Raw genomic sequence first — 23,484 nt, 5'->3', positions numbered from 1 at the left:
TAGTAGTAAAGAATCACTGCCAATGCAGAAGACACAAGAGCCAACTGTTTGATCCCTGGGTCAGGAAGATCCTCTGGAGATGGAAATGGCAACCCACTCCAGTGTTCTTGCCTGGAAAATCCCATGGACAGAGAAGCCTGGCAGGCTATAGTCCATGGGGTCACAAAGAGTTGGACACAACTGAGCAACACACACACACATCAGTGAAATGCAGCAGAATTTTAAGATAAAACATCTGTACAGAAGACACTGAACGCTGGGTGTGGTAGAGGTGGAGGATTCCAACCCCTGGGACTCCAGTCTCCCACTGAAAAAGATTAGAAAGCTGACGCATCTCACTAAGGTCACACAGCTGCTCAGGACCAAACTTTTAGTGCCTTCAATGGGTGATATGCCAGGTCCTGGGAATGTGGAAATGAAATGGTTTCTAGAAACACAGTACAGGAGGAGAGATATGTGGGGACAGATCTGTGTACTCAAGCTGACAGGTGCTGTGATAGAAGCTATGCATTGTTCAGACACAAAGGAGGGGGTAGTCAGCACTCCCTGACGTGACAGGGCAAAATGGAAGCATTTCATAGATAAGATAACCCCTGAGGCTTAAGAGAAAAAGAAAAGTTGTGTACACCAGGGTAGCCAGCAAAGAATCAATGCAAGCAAAGGCACAAAAGCATGGATTAGATGAAAGCATTTGGGAAAATGAAAACACTTTAGAGAGTCTGGAAGTTAAGGTAAAAGATAAGGCACATCAAAATTAAAATTAAAAGCAAGCAAGCTCTAAATTGTAAAGGGACTTGTAATACCTTACAAAGGAGTTTGGGACAATGATGATTGTTACTACCATTTTTCATTAATGATTATCAATTTCTCATTATAATTAATCAGTTCTTTTTATTGATCACTTGCTATGATCGTTAGAATCAAAGGTAAACTCACTTGCCTAAAGTAATATAGCTATTAAGTATTGGAGTCAATGTTCGAATCAGGTCCTCTTGGTTTCAGAGCTGAACATGTTTGGATTACACTATAGTCTGTCTTTAGTCTGTGGACAATATGGACCATCCAAGTATTTGAAACGAAGAAGAATTATGATTGGATTCTTGTCTTGGAAGAGTTTTGCAACAATATAAAGTTGTAGTGTCCAATCCAGTAACTGCTACACACGTTGAAAATTAATAATAATTTAATAATTAAAAACTCTGTCCCTCAGTTGCAGTAGGCACCTCTTAAGTGCTCAGAAGCCACATGTGATTAATGACTACTGTAGAGATAACACAGGGTGTAATTCCTGTCCTTACAGAAAGTCTTACTGGACAGCACTGGTACAGAGGACGCACTGGAGCTTTGTGAGATGGGAAATGAAAAGCAGGGGACCACCACCCAGAACGGGTGAGAAAGGATCAGAGAAAAGACGAAGGCACAACTTAGCAGAGATGTAAACCAGAGATTCTCCAATGTGACTCACACTCCCCCAGTCTATCACCCATCAACACTGGATCCCTGGGAACCTGTTAAAAATGTAGATGCTCAGCACACCCCGGACACACTGAATCAGAAATTCTGAGAATGACACCCAGCCATCTACTCTGTGACAAGCCCTGAAGGGGATTTCGATACTCACCAAAGGGTGATGGACCATTGATTTAGAGGAAGGGACAGATCTCTAAAATGTGTATAGAAATACAAGCAGCTCTGGCCAAGCGTGGAGTATACAGACGGAGAACGAATCTAGGCCAACTCAGGTGGGTGGGGGAGGATGGAAGGAGAAGCATATTCACAGGAAAAAAAGGTAAGGAGCCTGAGTTTGAGTTCTGGAGGGATATTCAATCATTATGATCCAGTTGGGAGTACCCATCTAGAACTCAGGAGAAAGTACTGGAATGGAGATGCAGATTTAAAGTCATCAGAATTTCGGTGGTATGTTAGCCGGGAATGGATGACTGGATAGGTTGTAAATGCTGAGAAGAGTATCTAGATTTGGGTGCAGTTCTCCACATGCTAGTTCCTTTTTTCTCCTATTGAATGAGGCATCTCAAAGTCCAAATTTGATCTATTAGATATGAGTATATTCTATTTAAAAAAAAATAAAGAATTAACCTACATTGTTATTCCAAGTCACCATGTGTAGAACCTGTCAAGCAGGATACACACAATCCTAACGAGTGTACTGTGGAAAGGGGACAAGTTTCAGGGCTGACTCTCCTTCTCTCCAATCCTGGAGTGTGGGCTTCATCAGAGGAATCAGAAAGAAGGGAGGAGAGACATTCGGAGGGGTACAGGATGGTGTCCCCAAAAGTTAACAGGAAGAATTTCTAAGAGGAAGTCAAGAGCACTGCCATATCCCAGAGGCCAGAAAGAGAAGACCATGGACTTGGCTCATAGAAGGCCATCATGGAACTTAGCAAAGTATTTCTGTAGAGCAACCAGGGACAATCTGGCAAGTCAAAAAAAGAGAGTGAGCTGGTTGAAACAGAAATAGGAGGTGATGAAATGGGGCAGTGAGGGTAGATTTATGTTTTGTACTATTCCTTGGATACAAAAGGTCCCTTATATTCTCTGTATCTTATAGAAATTTTGGGAAAATCGTTCTTGTACTTTCTCTCCCCAGGGCCCTGCCATAAGGATGGCATGAAAGGGCTAGCATACATAAATGAGATCATCCCACCAGCTGATGGGGATTCACTGATCCCAGACAACAACTGAGCTCACCTTAATCTTCCCATTACTGAGGATGGCTTCTTTTCTGATCTTCTTATCCTGCTCATCCTCTTGTCCTGTCCCACATATCCTAATGACATGCCTGAATCCTCAAAGCAAATACAGCTCAGGCTTTAAAGCTTGGACCTTCTCTACAAAAATACCATAAGTATTGTTCCCTACAGTTGAGTTGCCCTAAATCAATCCCCAATGCCCTCCTGGGAAGCAGGTAGGAAAATATTATGGTGCTTATCCTGCAGATGAAAATTGAGATACTATGATTTGTTCAATATCTTTTTGTTCTTCATGACAATGCAACTATCCTATTTTATTTGTGTTATTAATGTATTCATTCCACATTTTTCCATGAAGGACTCCAGGTAGGGGAGTCTGAAAAAATAAGAGAAGAATGTCAAGACTAGGTGATAAAAGAACACAGATATTCAGCTGTTAAATCTCCACATAATTGGAACAGCTCAGCTGTAAATTTAGCTCTGAGTTTTTGGCAACCAAACAAAAAGGCAGACGCCGTCAGTTATGCAGTTCCTATTTTCATGAAGAAATAAGAGTGCCAGCTTCTCAGAGAAGCCAGAATCCCCTCCTTGCCTAAGTTCTAAATGAAACTGCATACCCACATCTTCACAGAGAGGGCATTTCTATAAACAAAGGTAGCAAGATCTCATACGGCAGCTTCTAACGCTTTCCTTCAGCAAAACTTCATATAAAACATTCAGTGAAAAACTAACTTCAACACAAGCAAACATACTAATTTACTGATCACTGACAGGCAGTTACCATAAGGATATAAAACCTTACGTCTTGAACAGGATTTCGGTTTTCATGGTTGTAGCTAAAAGCCATGCACTAATTAGCACATATTAATGGAATATGCTCCCCCTTCATTAGTGCTAAAAATGTGGTAGCCTTGCTAAGGTCCACACACTTATATACACACTAAACACACAACACACACACATGCACACACACACTACCATCTTAAGAAAAAAGTATAATTTTTTTAAGCAGATAAAACTAAAGCAGCCTTGGGTTTTTAGAAAATGCTAATTGGCTTGAGCAAATTATTATTATCATCTATTATTCTAAGATTTTCCTGGAATAACCATATATTAAGGTGATTGGAATATAGGCAAATTTGGGGGGGGTGCGTTTCAGTTATAATTAGAGAAGATGCTGAGTAACCGTCTCCCCTGACTCGCAGGCACTGATGATCACTAATATTTTTAATTAATCACAGTCTCCTTTGGATGCTAATAAGGCCCCACCAGCATGGCCCCTTCCCTGCACAAGGGCTGACTGAGCTGTGTCCACGTGTCTCGTTAGGTAACCTATACATGGACATCCAGTCCCTGCATTACCGCAGAGTTCCCAGGGAATTCTTGCTCTTCCAAAACTCGGTATGTGAATGAGGAAACCAGTCTGTTAAAATGCACTTAATGATACTTACTGGCCTCAGAGCTCTGAACAAAGCACTGGTTCAGAATATTAAAGAAACAAGCCATTCGCTCAGTCTTCAAAGAATTTAAAATCTGGTGAGGGAAACAAAACATACTCACACAAGTTATGCAAGTTAAAACAATAACCTAAGAACCTGTGAAAAAGTGAGAAGTGTGAAAGTATAAGTCTCTCAGTCATGTCCAACTCTTGCAACCCCATGGACTATAGCCCGCCAGACTTCTCAGTCTATGGAATTCTCCAGGCAAGAACATTAGAGTGGGTTGCCATGCCCTCCTCCAGGGGATCTTCCCAACCCAAGGGTCGAACCTGAGTCTCCTGCAATGCAGGCACATTCCTTACCACTGAGCCACAGAGAAGTCCTCTGAGACACCAGGTAATCAATCATACACAGCAGTACACAGATACACAGTAGGAAAGGAGGAAGACTTAGATACTTTCCTGTCCCCAGTAGCTGTAGGGCACCCAGACACAGAGAGTGACATTACTAGAATTATAGCCATAGTGCCTCCAATACCCCAGGGATAGCAGCAGGTGAACCAAATCACGCTAGGCACACAGAAATCGCATCCTTGAGAATACGGATTGTCAGACCAATGATTCATGAATTTTAATAAGCTCTGATTTTACTTAGAGTGGTTTTCTCAAGAAGAGATTCCAGGATCACTCTGGTATATTCTGATTCTGTGGCTGGGGGTGGGGGCAGGTGGGTAGAGCCCAGAAAAGTGCATTTTCACAAGTCTCGCAAGGACAGAGGGAGTTCAAGGACCCCAGTGTGAGGCCCACCACCAAGGGCTTTCCCCAGACACAAGCTGCCTGCGAGCTAAGAGGGAAGTCAGCAACAGGTCTTCCCAAACACCAGGAATAAGGGGTATAGACATCTATCCGGTTTTCTAGTGCTTCCTGTTTGCCAAGCACTGTGCTAAGAAATTTGCCATAATCATCTTATTTTAAAATACCTTTTGACCCCACTTTGCAGGTGAATAAACTATGGCATAAAGCCTAAAAAAAAAAAAAAAGTAGTACAGAGAAAGGGATTGTAATTCTGGAATGATCCCTACAAAGGTTAAAATGCCACTCAAAGCAAGAAACAGGTAGCATTTTAACTGGTGAAATTTCATGTTACAAATTATAAACACATATACAAACCTAATAAAGATAAGTATTATTCTATGATTCATTTATTAGGTGGGTACAAAAGTAACTGTGGTTTTGGACCATGAATTTTAAATCAATATAACTAGGCTCAAACACATTTTTATTAATCAAAATAGGAAGCATTACAATCAACACATTTTCACCAACAAAATAAGTTTTTTTTTTCCCTGTAGCGTAAAAATTCAGGCTTCAGGATTCAGTGAACTCTTGAAAAGCATTCTCTGCATCCTGCTGGTTGTGGAACCATTTTTCCTGCAGAAAATTGTCAAGATGCTTGAAGAAGTGGTAGTTGATTGGTGAAAGGTCAGGTGAATATGGCAATGAGGCAAAACTTCATAGCCCAATTCATTCAACTTTTGAAGCCTTGGTTGTGTGACGTGTGGTCGGGCGTTGTCGTAAGAAGAATTGAGTCCTTTCTGTTGACCAGTGCTGGCTGCAGGCATTGCAATTTTCAGTACATCTCATCAATTTGCTGAGCATACTTCTCAGATGTAACGGTTTTTCCAGGATTCAGAAAGCTATAGTGGATCGGACCAGCAGCTGACCACCAAATAGTGACCGTGACTCTTTTGGTGCAAGTTTGGCTTTGGGAAGTGCTTTGAAATTTCTTCTCAGTCCAACCACTGAGCTGGTCGGTTGTCATATAAAATCCACTTTTCATCACACATCACAATTTGATCAAGAAATGGCTCATTGTTGTTACATAGAATAAGAGAAGACATTTCAAAACAACGATTTTTTTTTTTTTTCGGTCAGCTCAGGAGGCATCCACTTACCGAGCTTTTTCACCTTTCCAATTTGCTTCAAGTGCCAAATGACCATAGAATGATTGATGTTGAGTTCTTCCGCAATTTCTCATATAGTTGAAAGAGGATCAGCTTCACTGATGGCTCTCAGTTGGTCGTTGTCAACATCCAACAGCCAGCCACTTCATTCCTCACCTTCAAGACTCTCATCTCCTTTGCAAAACTTCTTGAACCACCACTGCACTGTACATTTGTTAGCAGTTCTTGGGCCAAATGCGTTGTTGATGTTGTGAGTTGTCTCCACTGCTTTACAACCCATTTTGAACCTAAATAAAAAGATCGCTCAAATTTGCTTTTTGTCTAACATCATTTATATAGTCTAAAATAAATATCGGAGAAGGCCATGGCACCCCACTCCAGTACAAAATAAATATAAAATAAACAAGTAGTGTCTTGTTGTTAGCAAAAAAAATAAAGCAACAAATGTGCATTAAAATTATGCATAACATAACCACATTTATTTAAGAATGTATTCCAGTATCAAATGGTAAAGTTCATCAACAGAAAACTGCAATTACTTTTGCACCAACCTAAAACCAGTAGATTTTACTGGATGATTATATGTTGGTTTTGTAAAAAACAAATCAATTAAATTCTATGAATTTAGAAATAAGTACAATGTAAATTCAAAGGGTTATAATAAAATGGAATTGTTTGCATTAAATTTGCTACCTAATAATTTTCATTGAATGTATTTTGGATTCCAAAAGAAGAAGTTTTTATTCTTCTCTGTTTAATAAGCCTCAATTAGATGTATTTGTTCTCTCAGATTAAATACTGTAATAATATTCTGTGAAACTTCATGCCAGGCTGTTATTAATTATCTTTCTTAAAAACAAAACAAAACAAAAAAACCTTTGCAGATATGAGATCTTCTTTCCACAGGCATTTTGCAATTGAATCATTATTAGCCCCGTTCAAAAGAAACTCAGAAAACATGAAAAAACTTACTCACAATCTCAAAGCAAATGAACCTGAGTGAGAACTGACCATGGCATCATCACACATTCTCCAGGTGTGGCTGGGGACCACTTGGTCCCATAGTCAGGAACCCAAACTGTGGACACCAACCTCATCATTCTTTTCATTTTTGTCTATATTTTTTCTCTTGGAATCATCACTCTTTATCAAATTTCCATAACTTCAAATACAATTTTGTTCAAATAAATTTTATTCTAAGAAATATAATAGCCTTAAAACGACTTTACAACCATTATTTGGGAAACCTAAAAACAAAACAAAACAACTCTTTGTCAAAGAATTCTAAATATAAGCAAACATTACAAAGCCAGCAAGACCCAAGGTACTATTCAGAGAGTGGTGTGGGACAGTAACTTAGTCTGGAAATAGGGTTTCTACTGCAAGCAGTAACAGGGAAGGGGGCTGTAAAAGAGACCGAATCAAACTGTGAAGGACTTTAAAAAATGATTAAACAAGGTCCTACTCTAGAGCACAAGGAAATATATTCAATATCCTGTGATAAACGGTTACGGAAAAGAACATGAAAAAATGTATATACAGTATATATAAGACAGTCTCTTTGCTATACAGCAGGCACTAACGCAACACTGTAATTCAAGTACACTTCAATAGAAAAATTTACAAATCGGGGTTTCTCTGGTGGTTCAGTAAAGCATCCTCTTGCCAGTGCAGGAGACAGTTTCTATCCCTGGTCCAGGAAGATCCAGCACGTCAAGGAGCAACTGGGTCTGTGCACCGCAACTACGGATCCAGTGCTCTAGAGCTGGGGAGTCACAACTACTGAAGCCCATGGGCTTAGAACCCGTGATCCACAAGAGAAGCCACTCCAAGGAGAAGCCCACACACACAACTAGAGAGTAGCCCAACTCGCCGCAACTCGAGAAAATGCACACAGCAGCAAGGACCCAGCACATCCAAAAATAAATAAAGATTATTAAAAAGTGAAAGCCGAGCTGATCCCTTCTCTCCTACCTCATCAGTAGAGGCCAGCTGGAAACTAAACAACAACACACTTCACAATGGGTCAAAGATGAAGTCTCAAGGCAAAGCTTTAAAAATACATTAGCTGAACTTCTGAACAACAGGCAGACTTTCAGAGTGAGTTAGAAATCCCCAGTCGAAGGAGAGCCCTGAGATCAAGCAGGTTTGATACAATTCTTGGAAAGAGCAGCAGCCTGCATGCCCTGGGAACACAGCGCCTGGAGGAGCAGGAAGGCGAGACGGATGGTCGGCACCTGAAAAGGAGGAAATCTCGAGAATGTCAATCAATGCACTTTGGGGAATGGACAACGTGGATAAACTCTAGAAAGAAGTGTAAGTGTGGATCACTGCAGACCGGGGATAGGAGATGAAATACTGGGAGAAACGAGACACGCTGGAATTGATCCACAAAGCTAGAGAAGGTGAAAGGCACATACGCTGATGAGACAGTGAGAGCAAGTGAGAAAAATTTTAATTAAAATTTTCAGGAATGAGTTGCAGGATAACATGAAGTTGGACAAGATGGCGCCTCCCAAGAATGCTCCAAAAGATGCCTTGGTGATGCCTCAGGTTTAAATTTTTTATTAAAAAAAAAAATTTAAACACGCAAGTAGGAGAGACCTGGCAAGTTTGTTTGCAGAAGGAAAGGCATCTGAAAAGAAAGATACTAAAGATGGTTGTGGAAAAGGAGATGAAATTAAAATTGGGGGGGGGGGGCGGGGTGCAGACAGCATTTGTGGAAAGGAATAAATTAACCTTACAAACAAGGCAATATTTTCCCAAACAGGAGAAAGAAAAATAGCAGGGAGGTTAGACCTTTGGCGGGCTTCCCAGGTGGCACTAGTGGGAAAGAACCTGCCTCCCAATGCAGGATACCTAAGAGATGCAGGTTCAGGAAGATCCCCTGGAGAAGGAAATAGCAACCCACTAGAGTATTCTTTGGAGAAGGCAATGGCACCCCACTCCAGTACTCTTGCCTGGAAAATCCCATGGATGGAGGAGCCTGGTAGGCTGCAGTCCATGGGGTTGCTGAGGGTCGGACATGACTGAGCGTCTTCACTTTCACTTTTCACTTTCATGCATTGGAGAAGGAAATGGCAACCCACTCCAGTGTTCTTGCCTGGAGAATCCAGGGATAGGGGAGCCTAGTGGGCTGCCAAATATGGGGTTGCACAGAGTCAGACACGACTGAAGTGACTTAGCAGCAGCAGAGTATTCTTGCCTAGGGAATCCTATGGAGAGAGGAGCCTGAAAGGCTACAGTCCATGGGGTTGCAAAGAGCTGGACATGACTGAAGGGACTGAGCAGGCCTGCAGGTTGTTACTTTGTGGCTACAGTGAGTGGAGATTTAACAAGTCAAGGACTCTGAGGTTAAAGGCAGGCACAAGAGGCCAGCACAGATACTGAAATGCACTGAAACAAGTACAGATGCTGTCGGGGAATGAGCTCAAGCAGACCCTTACTAGGGGCTGGGGTTGGACTTGCTGTCATATCAGCAAAGCTAGGGAAGAATGGATAAAGTTAAGAAACGATGCTGTGATAAAACAGTATGGACTCCAAGAAAGTCCAAAGAAAGAGTGGCATGTTCCAGCAGTGACTCGGGCACTTGTAAAGACAACGCCAACTGTCACACACCACATCAGTTTACAGAAACGGAACTTTGTTTTCCACATCTTAATTTGCCCTGGAGCAGTGATTTACATTAAGGATGAGGGAAAAGAGAAATACAAAATCTTTACCCCAGTCTTTATGGCAACTCAGTTCTTGTTTTATGACTTGGTCTGTTTGGGGTAAATGTTAGGGCAAACTCAAGAGATCCAGCAACAACAAGAGACACGGGTTTGATCCCTGGGTCGGGAAGATCCCTTGGAGCAGGGAATGGCAACCCACTCCAGTATTCTTGCCTGGAAACTTCCAGGGACAGAAGAGCCTGGCAGGCTACAGTTGCAAATAATCAGATATGACTGAGCACGCACAGGCACACAGGCTCCTCCTGGGAGGGAATCTCAGCTTCTAGGGTCAATACCTAGCTTTGCCCAGGTGCTGGGGATGACACTTCTGTTCAGGTGGTTAATTACAGAGTCTCTTTCCACTTCACCTCTAAGCATTAGCGATGCATTGATCCAAGTCTAGAGCCAGAGTGGCATTCCTACTGACAGCTTCTGAGACTCAGACAAACCCCCATCCAGAGAGGCCAGAGAACTGATAACACAAAATGGGGCTAGCCACCGCATGACCAGGCATACTCCATGTGACTAGCGTGGGACACCAACTCTTCCCCTAGTTCTAGGAGAAAGAAAAAGTTACCCTCTTGTGGGTGTCCTGGGGGGCTAATGTCCTTCATTATGTTCTGCTGCCTTATCACGTGCTACCATCTCCCTTTTTTCTGGTTGAAAATCCATAGGCACCTCTGAGCCACAGCCCCTTGAAAATCCAAATTAAACCATTCTCTCTCACATGCCATCTTGCAGCTGAAAATCAGATTTCCCAGACCCTATTCAGGAATCCACAGCCCAGAATCTCCTGGTGTGAGGCCAAGATCTCCCTTGAGAACAGCTCATAAAGAAAGCTTTGCTGCCTGATGGCAGACTGAAAACTGGCCCTGGAATGCCAAGGGAATGGCAGCTTTTCCTGTCTCTGTATGCTGTCGTGTTACTTCTGAAGAGGAGGTGGCTGAAGGCAGCGTGAGGAGGCCTCTGAGAGAGACGGTTCATGGGCTATAACCCCCTTGGGAGGAAACGAGCTTGACCCAGGAGGAGAACAAGGGGAAGCAGGGTCCCGATTAATTCGCCAAGCTCTTCCTCCCAAATGTAGAGGCCCCCAAGGGGGCCTCCTCACAGGCATGCAAAGGGCACGTGGTCTAACAAACACAGAATTGAATTCATCATTCTCTCAAAACTGTGTCTTCAACACCAAAGGTAGGCCCTAGGAAGAAATAATTGATAAGCTGGACTTCATTAAAATTTAAAACTTCTGCTCTGTGAAAAACGTCAAGAGAGAAGACAAACCATGGACTAGGAGAAAATATCCAAAAACGACATATCTCATAAAGGACTGTAAAATATGTAAAGAAATTTCAAAACTCAAAAATAGGACAACAAACAGCCATACTAAAAATAGACAAAAGATTTTAGGGGACACTTCACCAAAGAAGATATGTGCTGTGTGCTGTGCTCCGTCGCTTCAGTCATGTCTGACTCTTTGCTACCCTATGAACTGCTATCCTTGGGATTCTTCAGTCAAGAATACTGGAGTGGGTTGTCTGGAGTACTCCTATTAGAATAGCCAGAATCCTAGACACTGAGAGCCCCAAATGCTGGTGAGGGTGTGAGGCAACAGGACTTTCATTCACTGCTGATGAGAATGCAACAGGGTGCAGGCACTTTGGAAGATAGTTTGCCAGCTTCTCTTCAAACTAAGCACTCTTACCATACAGTCTAGAAACCAAAGTCTCTGACATTTACACTACCATATGCAAAAGAGATAGCTCATGGGAAGTGGCTGTATAGCACAGTGAGGTCAACCCAGTGCTCTGTGACAACCTAGAGGGGTGAGATGGGAGGGAGGTTCAAGAGGGCGGGGATATATGTGTACATATAGCTGATTTCTGTTTGATGTTATTGTACAGCAGAGACCAACACAACATTGTAAAGCAACTGTCCTCCAAGCAAAAATAAAAAATTTTAGAAAGGGCAGAGGAAAGAAGCTGCAAAGAGGAGAAAGGGAAATGGCCTATTTTCCAAGGAGATCAAACCAGTCAATCCTAAAGGAAATCAACCCTGAATATTCATTAGAAGGATTGGTGCTGAAGCCAAAGCTCCAATATTTTGGCCACCTTATGTGAAGAGCTGACTCACTGGGAAAGACCCTGATGCTGGGAAAGATTGAAGGCAGGAGGAGAAAAGGGCAACAGAGGATGAGATGGTTGTATGACATGAGCTTGAGCAAACTCAGTGAGATAGAGGACAGGGAAGCCTGGAGTGCTTCAGTCCCTGGGGTTACAGAGTCAGACATGACTGAGTAACTGAACAACAGCAACAAATGCAAACCCATCTGGCCCAGGATTCTGTGCCAGTGGGCCTGAACAGACAGAAGAGGGACTTCCAGGGGACTTTCTCATTGCCTTCTCACACCCCTTTCTCCAAGACCAAGAGACCTTCACTCTCACTAAGCACAACCCTGCCAGCACAAGGTGCTTGGCCCTTTACTTTGAATTTCCATTATTCTTCTGTAGCAATCCTGCCTCCTGGACGTGAAGTAAGAGCTATTAACATGCAGTAACAATCCAGGAATATGATCCTGTCGCACAGTTTATAACATGTAAGTAAATAACAGGCTTCCCAGGTGGTGCTAGTGTTAAAGAATCCACCTGCCAATGCAGGAAATGCGAGAGACACAGGTTCAACCCCTGGGTTGGGAAGATCCCCTAGAGAAGGGAATGGCAACCCATTCCAGTATTCTTGCCTGGAAAACCCCATCGACAGAGGAGCCTGGTGGGCTATAATCCATGGGGTCACACAGTCAGACATGACTGAGCACAAAAAAAAGAAAAAGGAAAGGAAAGGAAATAACATTTAAAAGACCACATAAAATGAGTTAGCCTGACATGTTTATTAGAACTGTCAAAATCCAGAAGAACGACAATGCCAAAAGCTGACAAGAACATGGAGCAGCAGGAAGTCCCACTCATCATTGCTGGGAACGCAAAATGGTCCTGCCACCCTGGAAGATGGTTTGCCAGTTAATTACAAAGCTAAACACAGTCTCATCAAATGTTCCAACAATCAGGCTCCTAGGTATTTTACCCACATTGACTGAAAATTTATGTCTGCACAAAGACCTGTTTATACACAAATGTTTATAGCAGTTTTATTCATAATTGCCAAAACTTGGCAGTAACCTTCAGTAGGTGAATGGATAAATAACTGTGGTACATCCAGACAATAGAATATTATTCAGCGCTAAAAATAAATGAGCCATCAAGCCATTAAAAAATGTGCAGGAAGCTTGAATGACTATTACTCTGTGAAAGAAGCCAATCTGAAAAGGCTGCAAACTGTATGATTCCAACTAATGACACCTGAAAAAGGCAAAACTATGAAGACAGTGAAAAGATCAGTGACTATGGACGGGGGCAGTGGGGGAGGAAGAGAGGAGGAGATGAACAGGCAGAGTAAAGGAGATTTTTAGAGCAGTGGAACTATTACATTTGATGCTGCAATAGTGGATACATGCCCATGTACATTTGCTACAACTCATAGAATACACAAAACCAACAGTGAATCATAATGTAAACTATGGACTTAAGTTAATAACAATGTATCAATATTGGCTTATCCATTGTAACAAATGTCCATACTTCTACAAGATGTTCTTCCCTGGTGGCTGAGACGGTAAAGCATCTGCCTACAATGCGGGAAGCCTGGGTTCAATCCTTGGGTTGGGAAGATCTCCTGGAGAAGGAAATGGCAATCCACTCCAGTATTCTTGGTTGGAAAATCCCATGGATGGAGGAGCCTGGTAGGCTACAGTCCATGGTGCCACAAAGAGTCAGACGTGACTGAGTGACTTCACTTTCTTTTTCAAGGGAAACTTGCAAAGGCCAGAGTTGTTGGTAATGGGAACTCTCTACACTTGCCACTCAATTTTTCTATAAACCTAAAACTGCTCTAGAAAATAATATATATCTGTTAATTTTTTTAAAGGTATAACTTAATTGTAACTAAAACCCTCTCAAACTCTTCTTACTGATTTTTCCACAAAAGAGGGGTTCAAATATTGATTATCTATTAAAAATAACATTTATAATAAAGGATGGAGACATTTTTGCAATAAAAAGGCCTGGAGAGTTAGTTATGTTTAAAAATAAAACAAGAAGTGAAAAGATGAAGTCTTGGTTCTTCATTTTGTATAAATTTAGGTAAGTGAATCAACCTCATTAAACCTCCGTCTAACACTTTTTTAAAAAGAAAAGAACAAATAAGAGGGTGGGTGATGCAACAAACATTTTAAACTCTGTGCATTTAATATATTCAATTTCTTTGTTAAGTATTTCATGGATCCAACATACTCAGAATTTTTCAAATAATTCCTAGAAGTATATCATTTATAAATACAATGATCTGTGGTTTTTTAACTGAATAAACTTCTGTTCTCTGCATAAAAAGCAAGTCAAAATGAATTACACATCAAACTGGTTACAGAGGCATCTTTAACTTACCATAACCTGCCTTCAGATTATATCACTCTGTGCAAAATTCTCACAAGAGTGTACTTTCATCTGCCACCCCCACTCTCTGTGCTATTATCATAATACATTCACTTTCCCATGCAATATAAATTCCATAATCCACTGTAATCATTTTGCCTAAACAGTTGGTTATCTTTAAATACATTTTAAATGAGATTATTTACTCAACCTTTGACCATTTCTGGCACTCTTCATTATCTTGGGTAGCTCAAAATTTGCATCTGATATAATTTCTCTACAATCTAAACTTTCTTTAACATTTCTTGTAGTGCCGGTTGACTTGTGACAGATTGTCCCTCAGTCTCGTGTGTTTGAAATGTTTTTATTTTGCCTTCATTTTGGAAGAACACTTGTTCTGGGTACAGAATTCCAGGTCATCAGGTGCTTTGTTTCTTTTAGGACTTTAGAAGTGTTATTACATGGTCTCCTGACTTTCGTTGTTTCCAGTTTCTGTTCTGGTGCCTATAACAAGTCTTTTATCTCCAACAGCTTTTAGTAGTTTGGCCATGAAGTGCTTTGGTGAACGTGTATGGTGTGTGTGTTTCCTGCCTGTAGTTTGTTGAGGTCTTATTAACAGTTTATGCTGCTGCTGCTGCTAAGTCACTTCAGTCATGTCCGACTCTGTGCGACCCCATAGACGGCAGCCCATCAGGCTCCCCTGTCCCTGGGATTCTCCAGGCAAGAACACTGGAGTGGGTTGCCATTTCCTTCTCCAATGCATGAAAGTGAAAAGTGAAAGTGAAGTCACTCAGTCATGTCGACTCTTCGAGACCCCATGGACTGCAGCCTACCAGGCTCCTCCGTCCATGGGATTTTCCAGGCAAGAGTACTGGAGTGGGGTGCCATTGCCTTCTCCATTAACAGTTTATAGTTTAATCAAATTTGGACATTTTTCAGCCATTGTACTTTCCAATATTTTTTCTGCTTCCTGATCCCCTCTGAGACTCCAGTTACACATATGACAGCTTTCTATTGTTTCATAAGTAACTGCAGCTCAAAGCTTTTTTTCCCCCAACCTTTTTTTTAATCTCTATGCTTCAGTTTAGATGATTTCTATTGCTAAGAACTCAAGTCCTCTAATTTGTATATTCTCAAGCAAATTTATAATAGCAGTTTTTACAAATTTATGACAAGCAGTTTTTGCCTGTTAATTCCATCATCTCTCTCTTCTCAGCTTCTGCTTCTGTTGGATGGTTTTCCTCTTGGTTATGGGTCATATTCTTCTGCATCTTTCCATGGCCAGTGATTTTTTATTGGTATCGCGAATCTGAATTTTCTTGTTTTCTGTAGAAGAAAGTTGAATTTTTCCCTGGAAGGCAATTAATTTACTTCAGATGAATTTGTTTTTAAGCAGTAAGCCAGGTCTGGAGTACCAGATACTCTGGGGCCAGCTTAGTCCTATTTTTTAAGGCATGCTCTTTCCAGGTTCTTTTCTGAATGCTCCAGGTGTTCCATCCAGTTTTGTATGCCTGACTGATCAGAATTTACAGTCTTCCAGCCCCATGTGAGCTCTGGGAATTGTTCAGCACCAGTTGTTTTTTTTTTTTTGGCCTGGCTTATACACATACAGCTTGGTATTCAGCAAAAACTTCAAAGGGATGCTAATACAGATTTCTAGAGCTCTTTCCCAGCATCATTCCTTCTCTTTCATCCTTTCCCCACAAATTTCATTCATCCAAGCTTTCCTGAATACCAATGTCTGTCTTTCAGAGCAGTCCTCCACTAGAATTCCCCTTCCTGTACCATATTAATAGCTTAGAAAATGTTCCCAGGCAAAAAGCCACATTAATTGTCCATCTCACCTGATTTGTTTCCTTTCTATCTAGAATGCAGGTTTGTGCTACCTGTTGCCCAGCATCAGAATCAGTCATCTGATATACTTTGTCCAGACTTCTAACTGTTAATGGAAAAAGGGAAAACTGAGTACTCGGTAATCTGTCAAAGTTTTGTAAACTTGCTCAAGTAGTAAAACTGTCTTAGTGAGGTGGATGAACCTAGAGCCTGTTATACAAAGTGAAGTAAGATAGAGAGAGATAAACAAATATCATGTATTAACATATATATATATATATATATGGAACCTAGAAAAATGGCACTGACGAACCTATTTGGAGGGTAGGAATAGAGAAGCAGATGTGGAGAACAGACTAAGGGTGGGATGAACTGAGAGAGTAGCATTGACATTGGCTAACTTGTTTCAGTCGTGACTTTGTGACCCTACAAACTGTAGCCTGCCAGGCTCCCCCGTCCCTGGGATTCTCCAGGCAAGAACACTGGAGTGGGTTGCCATGCTCTCCTCCAGGGGGTCGTTCCACCCAGGGATCAAACCTGTGTCTCTTGTGGCTTCTGCATTGAGAGGTTGGTTCTTTACCACTAGTGTCACCCGATAAACCTATATATACACACTTCAGTTCAGTCTCTCAGTCGTGTTCAACTCTTTGTGACCCCACAGACTGCAGCCAGGCCTCCCTGTCCATCACCAACTCCCGGAGTCTACTTAGACTCATGTCCATTGAGTTGGTGATGCCATCCAACCATCTCATCCTCTGTCATTCTCTTCTCCTCCTGCCTTCAATCTTGCCCAGCATCAGGGTCTTTTCCAATCAGTCAGTTCTTTGCTTCAGGTGGTCAAAGTATTGGAGTTTCAGCTTCAACATTAGTTCTTCCAATGAATATTCAGGACTGATTTCCTTTAGGATGAACTGGTTGGATCTCCTTGCAGTCCAAGGGCCTCTCAAGAATCTTCTCCAACACCATAGTTCAAAAGCATCTTTAGAGTCCAACTCTCACATCCATACATGACTACTAGAAAAACCATAGCCTTGACTAGATGGACCTTTGTTAGCAAAGTAATGTCTCTGCTTTTTAACATTCTGTCTAGGTTGTTCATAACTTTTTCCAAGGAGCAAGTGTCTTTTAATTTCATGGCTGCAATCACCATCTGCAGTGATTTTGGAGCCCAAAAAAATAAAGTCTGTCACTCTCCACTGTTTCCCCATCTATTTGCCATGAAGTGATGGGACCAGATGCCATGATCTCAGTTTTCTGAATGTTGAGTTTTAAACCAACTTTTTCATTCTCCTCTTTCACTCTCATCAAGAGTCTCTTTAGTTCTTCTTTGTTTTCTGCCATAAGGGTGGTGTCATCTGCATATCTGAGGCTATTGATATTTCTCCTGGAATCTTGATTCCAGCTTGTGCTTCATCCAGTCCGGCATTTCTCATGATGTACTCTGCATATAAGTTAAATAAGCAGGGTGACAATATACAGCCTTGATGTACTCTTTTCCCAATTTGGAACCAGTCTGTTGTACTACTGTGTATAAAATAGATAGCTGGTGGGAAGTTGCTGTATAACAGAGGGAGCTCAGCTAGGTGATCAGTGACAACCTAGAGGGTGGGATGGGGTGGAGGGTGGGAGGGAGGTTCAAAAAGGAGGGGACATGTGTATACCTGTGGCTGATTATGTTGTTGTATGGCAGACACCAACAAAATATTGTAAAACAATTATCCTCCAATTAAAAAATTTTAAAATATGGAAACTTGTGGAAAAAATTACAAGTGCATTAAACAGTCTTTGTTACTCCAAAATGCTAATGTCACAAATTTACTTCTCTTAACTGTTGTTAAACTAAACCCTATTAGAAAGATTCTCACTCTTATAAGGAAGACAATTTCCATGCAAGTCAGCTGAACAACTCTTAACCAGAACACGACACTGGCTTCATCTGGTTGTACTAGAACTGTTGGCACCTACTGTGGTCATCTGCAGTCACCAGAAACTGCCAGAAACAGGGTAGTTCTGCTTTCTTTTTCACAATTAATGGGTTATATGCACCTACCATTGTCTCCCATGGACTTCAGCCAAGCAAGGAGTCTGGAAAACGCAGTCCTCTGGTTTCCAGCCACAGTGGTTTAGGGGAGAATTTAAAAGGCCAAGTAGGGGCCTTTTCCACAGGCAATACTTGGCAGAGTTGATTCGGCCATACACTCCACCTACTAAGATTCAGAATGTGTGTGCGTGCTCAGTCATGTCCCATTCTTTTCAACCCCATGGACTGTAGCCCACCAGGCTCCTCTGTCCATGGGATTCTCCAGGCAAGAATACTGGAGTGGGTTGCCATTTCCTCCTCCAGGGGATATTCCTGACCCAGGGATCGAACCCTGCACTGGCAGAGGGATTCTTTACCACTGAACCACCTGGGAAGCCAAGGTTCAGTCTGCCTATTCATAAAGTCGTGATGATAGCAATATGTACCTCATAGGGTTGTTGCAAGAATTAAAGGAGCTATAGTTTATAAAGCTCTTAGAAAAGTGTCTGGCATATAAGAAACTCACAAGAGTTTGGTCATTATTCAGTTCAGTTCAGTTGCTCAGTCATGTCCAACTTTTTGTGACCCCCATGGACTGCAGCCAGGCCTCCCTGTCCATCACCAACTCCTGGAGTCTACTCAGACTCATGTCTATTGAGTCGGTAATGCCATCCAACCATCTCATCCTCTGTCATCCACTTTTCCTCCTGCCTTCAATCTTTCCCAGTATCAGAATCTTTTCAAATGAGTCAGCTCTTCACATCAGGTGGTCATTATTAGTTAGTAAATAATTGAACGAAATGAAAACAATAGAATGAAAATCTGGTTGACCTACAGAGAGAGAGGAAAAGGTGACTCTGCCTTTTACCCCATAACTCTCCCCACCCACACAGTTCTCATTCTCCCATTCAGGGTCAGATAAAACAAAGATTGTATTGATTTCCTGCTCACTGTGATATTAATTGCTTGTGGTCCCCAAACACCGTGTAAGTTAATAACCTTTGTATCCGTCCATTCACAGTAAAGGAAGTTCTTTACTAAATGCATATGTCCACATACCTCAAAAGCACCATATGAGAACTATTTTAGAAAAATGGCCTCAGGCATAACAAACAGGCCAAACTAACTTGAGAACACAAACTCAAAAATGTTTGCTTACAAATTAACTCAGTTTGTCATAGACTCACAGATAGAAATATCAGACTTGGGGCTGCCAAGGGGAAGGGGGGAAGGACAGGGATGGAGGCCTCAATTGGGGGTTGATAGATGCAAGCTATTACATTTATAATGTATAAACAACAAAGTCCTACTCTATAGCACAGGGAATTGTATCCAGTTTCTGGGGTTAAACCATAATGGAAAAAATATTTTTTAACAAAGAATGCATGTATGTGTAAAACTGAGTCACTTTGTTGCACAGAAGCAATTGGCACAACATTGCAAATCAACTATACTTTAATTAAAAAATTAATTCAGCTTCTCAGTGAAGGCTCTCCTGCTGACCCTCTGAGAGCCTGACTAGCACTGGTGGTGGTGGTGGTGGTTTAGTCGCTAAGTCGCGTCTGACTTTTGCGATCCCATGACTGTAGCCCACCAGGCTCCTCTGTCCATGGGATTTCCCAGGCAAGAATGCTGGAGTGGGTTGCCATTTCCTTCTCCAGACTGGCACTGGGGGGCCTTTGAAATAACATCTGTAAGGAAGCCATGGCATTGGTAGGCATTTGATATATGATAATTAATAGTAATGAGGGCAGGAAGTACTTGCTGTACTGAGTGGATGGAGCTGTTCAAGTTAAAGAGAACTCTTCTAAGAAATAACACTTAATGCATAGAGATTAAGCCTCTGGAAACTTTTCCACAACCAACAGAATCACTATGTCTTATTCAGCATCTCAGCCAATTCCTGGACCAGGAACTGATGACATGACCATCTTTTTAAAGGGAAGTCCCCCACCCAAATAAAATACTATTGTCATTATGAAAGCCTTGGGATTTCCCTGGTGGCTGAGATGGTAAAGAATCTGCCTGCAGTGCAGGAGACCCCGGATTTGATCCCTGTGTTGGGAAGATCCCCTGGAGAAGGAAATGGCAACCCACTCCAGTATTCTTGCTTGGAGAATCCCATGGACAGAGGAGCCTGGTGGACTGCAGTCCATGGGGTCACAAAAAGTCGACAGGACTGAGTGACTATCACTCTCACGTTCACCTTTGAGCCAGCCAAAAATCTGGGTTCAAATTCTGATCCTTTGCCTTGGACAACGGATCTTAAAACAGTTTCTCAAGCTTCAAATGGCTCTTCTGAAAATTCAGGACATTGACAATAATGTTTCAAGTTTGCAGAGTACTCATGTAAGTAATGCATATTTTTATTATAAAACCAACCCAAAAGTACAGGCAACTCCAGATCAATTATCCGCCCTAAAAACTAAAACTGAAAGCTAGATTCCCAAAAGCAGGCAATTTGGATTTTGAATGTGATTTTGAATTTAAATATCTATGTGTCATCCATACGATAAATACACCTCAAACAAAACACTAAATATATAATTCTGGATGAAGTGGGACATTAGTTTCCCTCATGTGATATTTCTTAAATGTGTGAAATATTTTCATAAATTATGATCCCATCATCATAAAGTAGCATTTGATACATCAGGATTTATTCAGTAGATTTGAATAGTTGAAATACAAAAAATTAAATCAAAATTTCACGCCAGTCTACCCAATCTGTTCTTCCTTGCTCGAGGCCCCATCGCCCTATGAGAAAAAATGAATCCTGTGAGAGCTTGTCCAACCCCACACCTAAAAGTTAAATAAACACTTCTGCATAGGAATCAGGATAAGGAGTTTGACTTCTCAGTGCAGTTTTGTCCATGAAGGCATCTCCCTTCTCTTCAGTGATCAGTAAAAAATATTTTTGAGCTTGAAAACCACAGTGCTGAGCAGTATCTCCCAGATGCCCATTTATCAAATTGCCCTTTTCTTATTATTTTTAGCACTATATCGAACACTGAAAGTCACATAAAAGATTAACTATAAGCATGTATGTGTCAATCAGAATATAATTATGAGAATGGCCCTGATACTAGCTTTACAAAACTGCTGTGGGCGAATTGTTTGCTTATTTGTTTTTTTCATTTTAATATTTTTAAAATATACTCTAGTAACGGAAATGGAGTTTATCTAATCTGCTGGGTTTTTTAAAATGTAGTTTTGCTTTGGGGAGAAAAGGAACTAATATTTACGGAACATTTATTATATGTCAGCTCCCTGGTGGCTCAGACAGTAAAGAATCCGCCTGCCAACGCTGGAGACCGGGGTTCCATCCCTGAGTCAGGAAGATCCCCTGGAGAAGGAAATGGCAACCCACTCCAGTATCCTTGCCTGGAGAATCCATGGACAGAAGAGGCTCTTGGGCTACAGTCCATGGGGTCGCAGAGAGTCAGGCATGACTGAACAACTAACACTTTTACGTTCCACCCTCAAAACAATCCAGTGAAGTAGATCCCATCATCATCTTTATTTCCATCCCAAGAAGACCCCATTTCAGAAAATATGAACACCATCATTCTAGGTCTTCAGCCCCCAACTTTAGCATCATCCCTGATTCTTCTCAGGACCTCCTTGGTGGCTCAGATGTCGAAGAATCTGCTTGCAATGCAGGAGACCTGGGTTCAATCCCTGGGTTGGGAAGATCCCCTGGAGGAGGGCATGGCAACCCATTCCAGTATTCTTGCCTGGAGAATCCCTTGGACAGAGGATCCTGGCGGGCTGCAGTCCATGGGGCTACAGTCCGTGGGATCCCAAAGAGTTGGACACGACTGAATGACTAACACTTTTCACTGATTCTTCAGGCTCATTCCCACACCACACCCCAATCATTAACAAGTTGATTATGAGGAATTTTATGTTTCTATCCGAGACACCTGGCTTGTTCTGGTGGCGCCCTCCTCTGACGCGTCCCAGGCCTCCTCCTCCTCCCGGCAGGGACCACACATTTTTACAAACAGAAGCCCAAGCCGGACAGACCGTGTCACCGTCTGCTCGAGACCGTCCCATACCTTCCAGCCCCACGCAGAGTGAACCCCGAAGTCCCACGCTGGCCCGCAAGCCCCGCCAGGCGAGGCCCGGGCCAGAGTCCCCTCCTCTCCAACCCCTCCCGCGCGCCCCCACAAACTCATTCCTCCAGCCACACCCCGTCCCCGGCCGCCCCTCCCACCGAGCCCGGGAGCCGGCGGGCTCCGAGGGGCCCCAGCTTGGGGTTTAACGCTCTAGGCGCTAATGTTCACGATTTTATCTCGGAATGGGTGTCGGGTAAGCGAAGACCTGTGACACCGCAGCCCGCTGGATCCTCCGGAAGGCTGCGCTCCCCCGCCGCCCGGATCCCGGCGGGGACCTGGGCGAGGCAAGGGGAGCCCCGAGTGGCCAAGCGCCCCCAGCACTTCCAGACACTGGCACCAGCGCGCGTCCAGCCCAGCGCGCTCCCTGCGGTGGGAGTCCGCAGCCTCAGGCTCTCAGGCCTTCGGCGGGGTGGGGAAGACCCCTGGGTGACGCTCCCCACTCCCGTTTTCACTTTGCGCGGGGCCCCATCGCCCTCCCGGCCTCCTTGCTCTTCCTCTAACAGGCCGGCAGTTTGAGTTTCCATCTCAGTCCTCTGCAAAGACCGCTTACTCCTCTGCACAGTTGCCCCCAGACTCGGCAGTGCTCGTCCCGACATCTCCAAGAGTGCTAAGTCGGATTCTCCAGGCAAGAATACTGGAGTGGGTTGCCATTTCCTCCTCCAGAGGATCGTCCCGACCCAGAAATAGAACCCTTGTCTCTTTTGTCTCCTGCATTGACAGGCGGATTCTTTATCACTAGCGCCACCTGTGAAGCCCAGACGTCTCCAGGGGCTCTGCCAAATGTCATTCTGGGGGCGGGATGGGGCGTGGATGGGGCTTCCCACTCACGCTGGAAAACCAGCCTCCCCATCCATCCTTCTCCATCCCTCTTCCCCGGCTTACTTTTCTTCAGAACACGTTCGCCTTCGTGATTCTGTGTGTGTGGCATCCTCCCGCCATAAATCCTAAGTTCTAGGAAAGCAGAGCATGCTCGGTTTGCTTACTGCTCCATCCCAACACTAGGAAACTTGCAAGTAGGTATTTGTGAAAATGTGCTGAATAACTGAACGCGCATTTTGTAGACGAGAAAGTAGAGACTCAGAGATGGGAGGTGACTTGTTAAGGTCTCAGCACCAGGATTCAACCCAGGCAGCGTGCCTACCAGACCCTGCTCAGAACCGCCTTCCCAGGTGGCAAAACTTAGCCTGAAAAAGACTTCACTGGCCA

At 42.8% G+C, this 23,484-nt stretch overlaps 1 protein-coding gene across 1 annotated transcript in view; it reads left to right on the top strand.

Annotated features, from left to right (window-relative positions):
- Nucleotides 1-23,484, top strand: part of XKR4 (XK related 4) — a 313,239-nt gene that overhangs the window by 271,746 nt on the left and 18,009 nt on the right. The gene's annotated exons all lie outside the window — the stretch shown is intronic.

Source organism: Bos grunniens, chromosome 14 (genome assembly GCF_055505025.1).
Source record: "Bos grunniens cultivar Pamir isolate PY7600 chromosome 14, Bosgru_T2T1.0, whole genome shotgun sequence".
Lineage (NCBI taxonomy): Eukaryota > Metazoa > Chordata > Mammalia > Artiodactyla > Bovidae > Bos > Bos grunniens.
The sequence above is the reverse complement of the archived record's forward strand: the minus strand, read 5'-3'. Positions and strand labels throughout refer to the sequence as shown.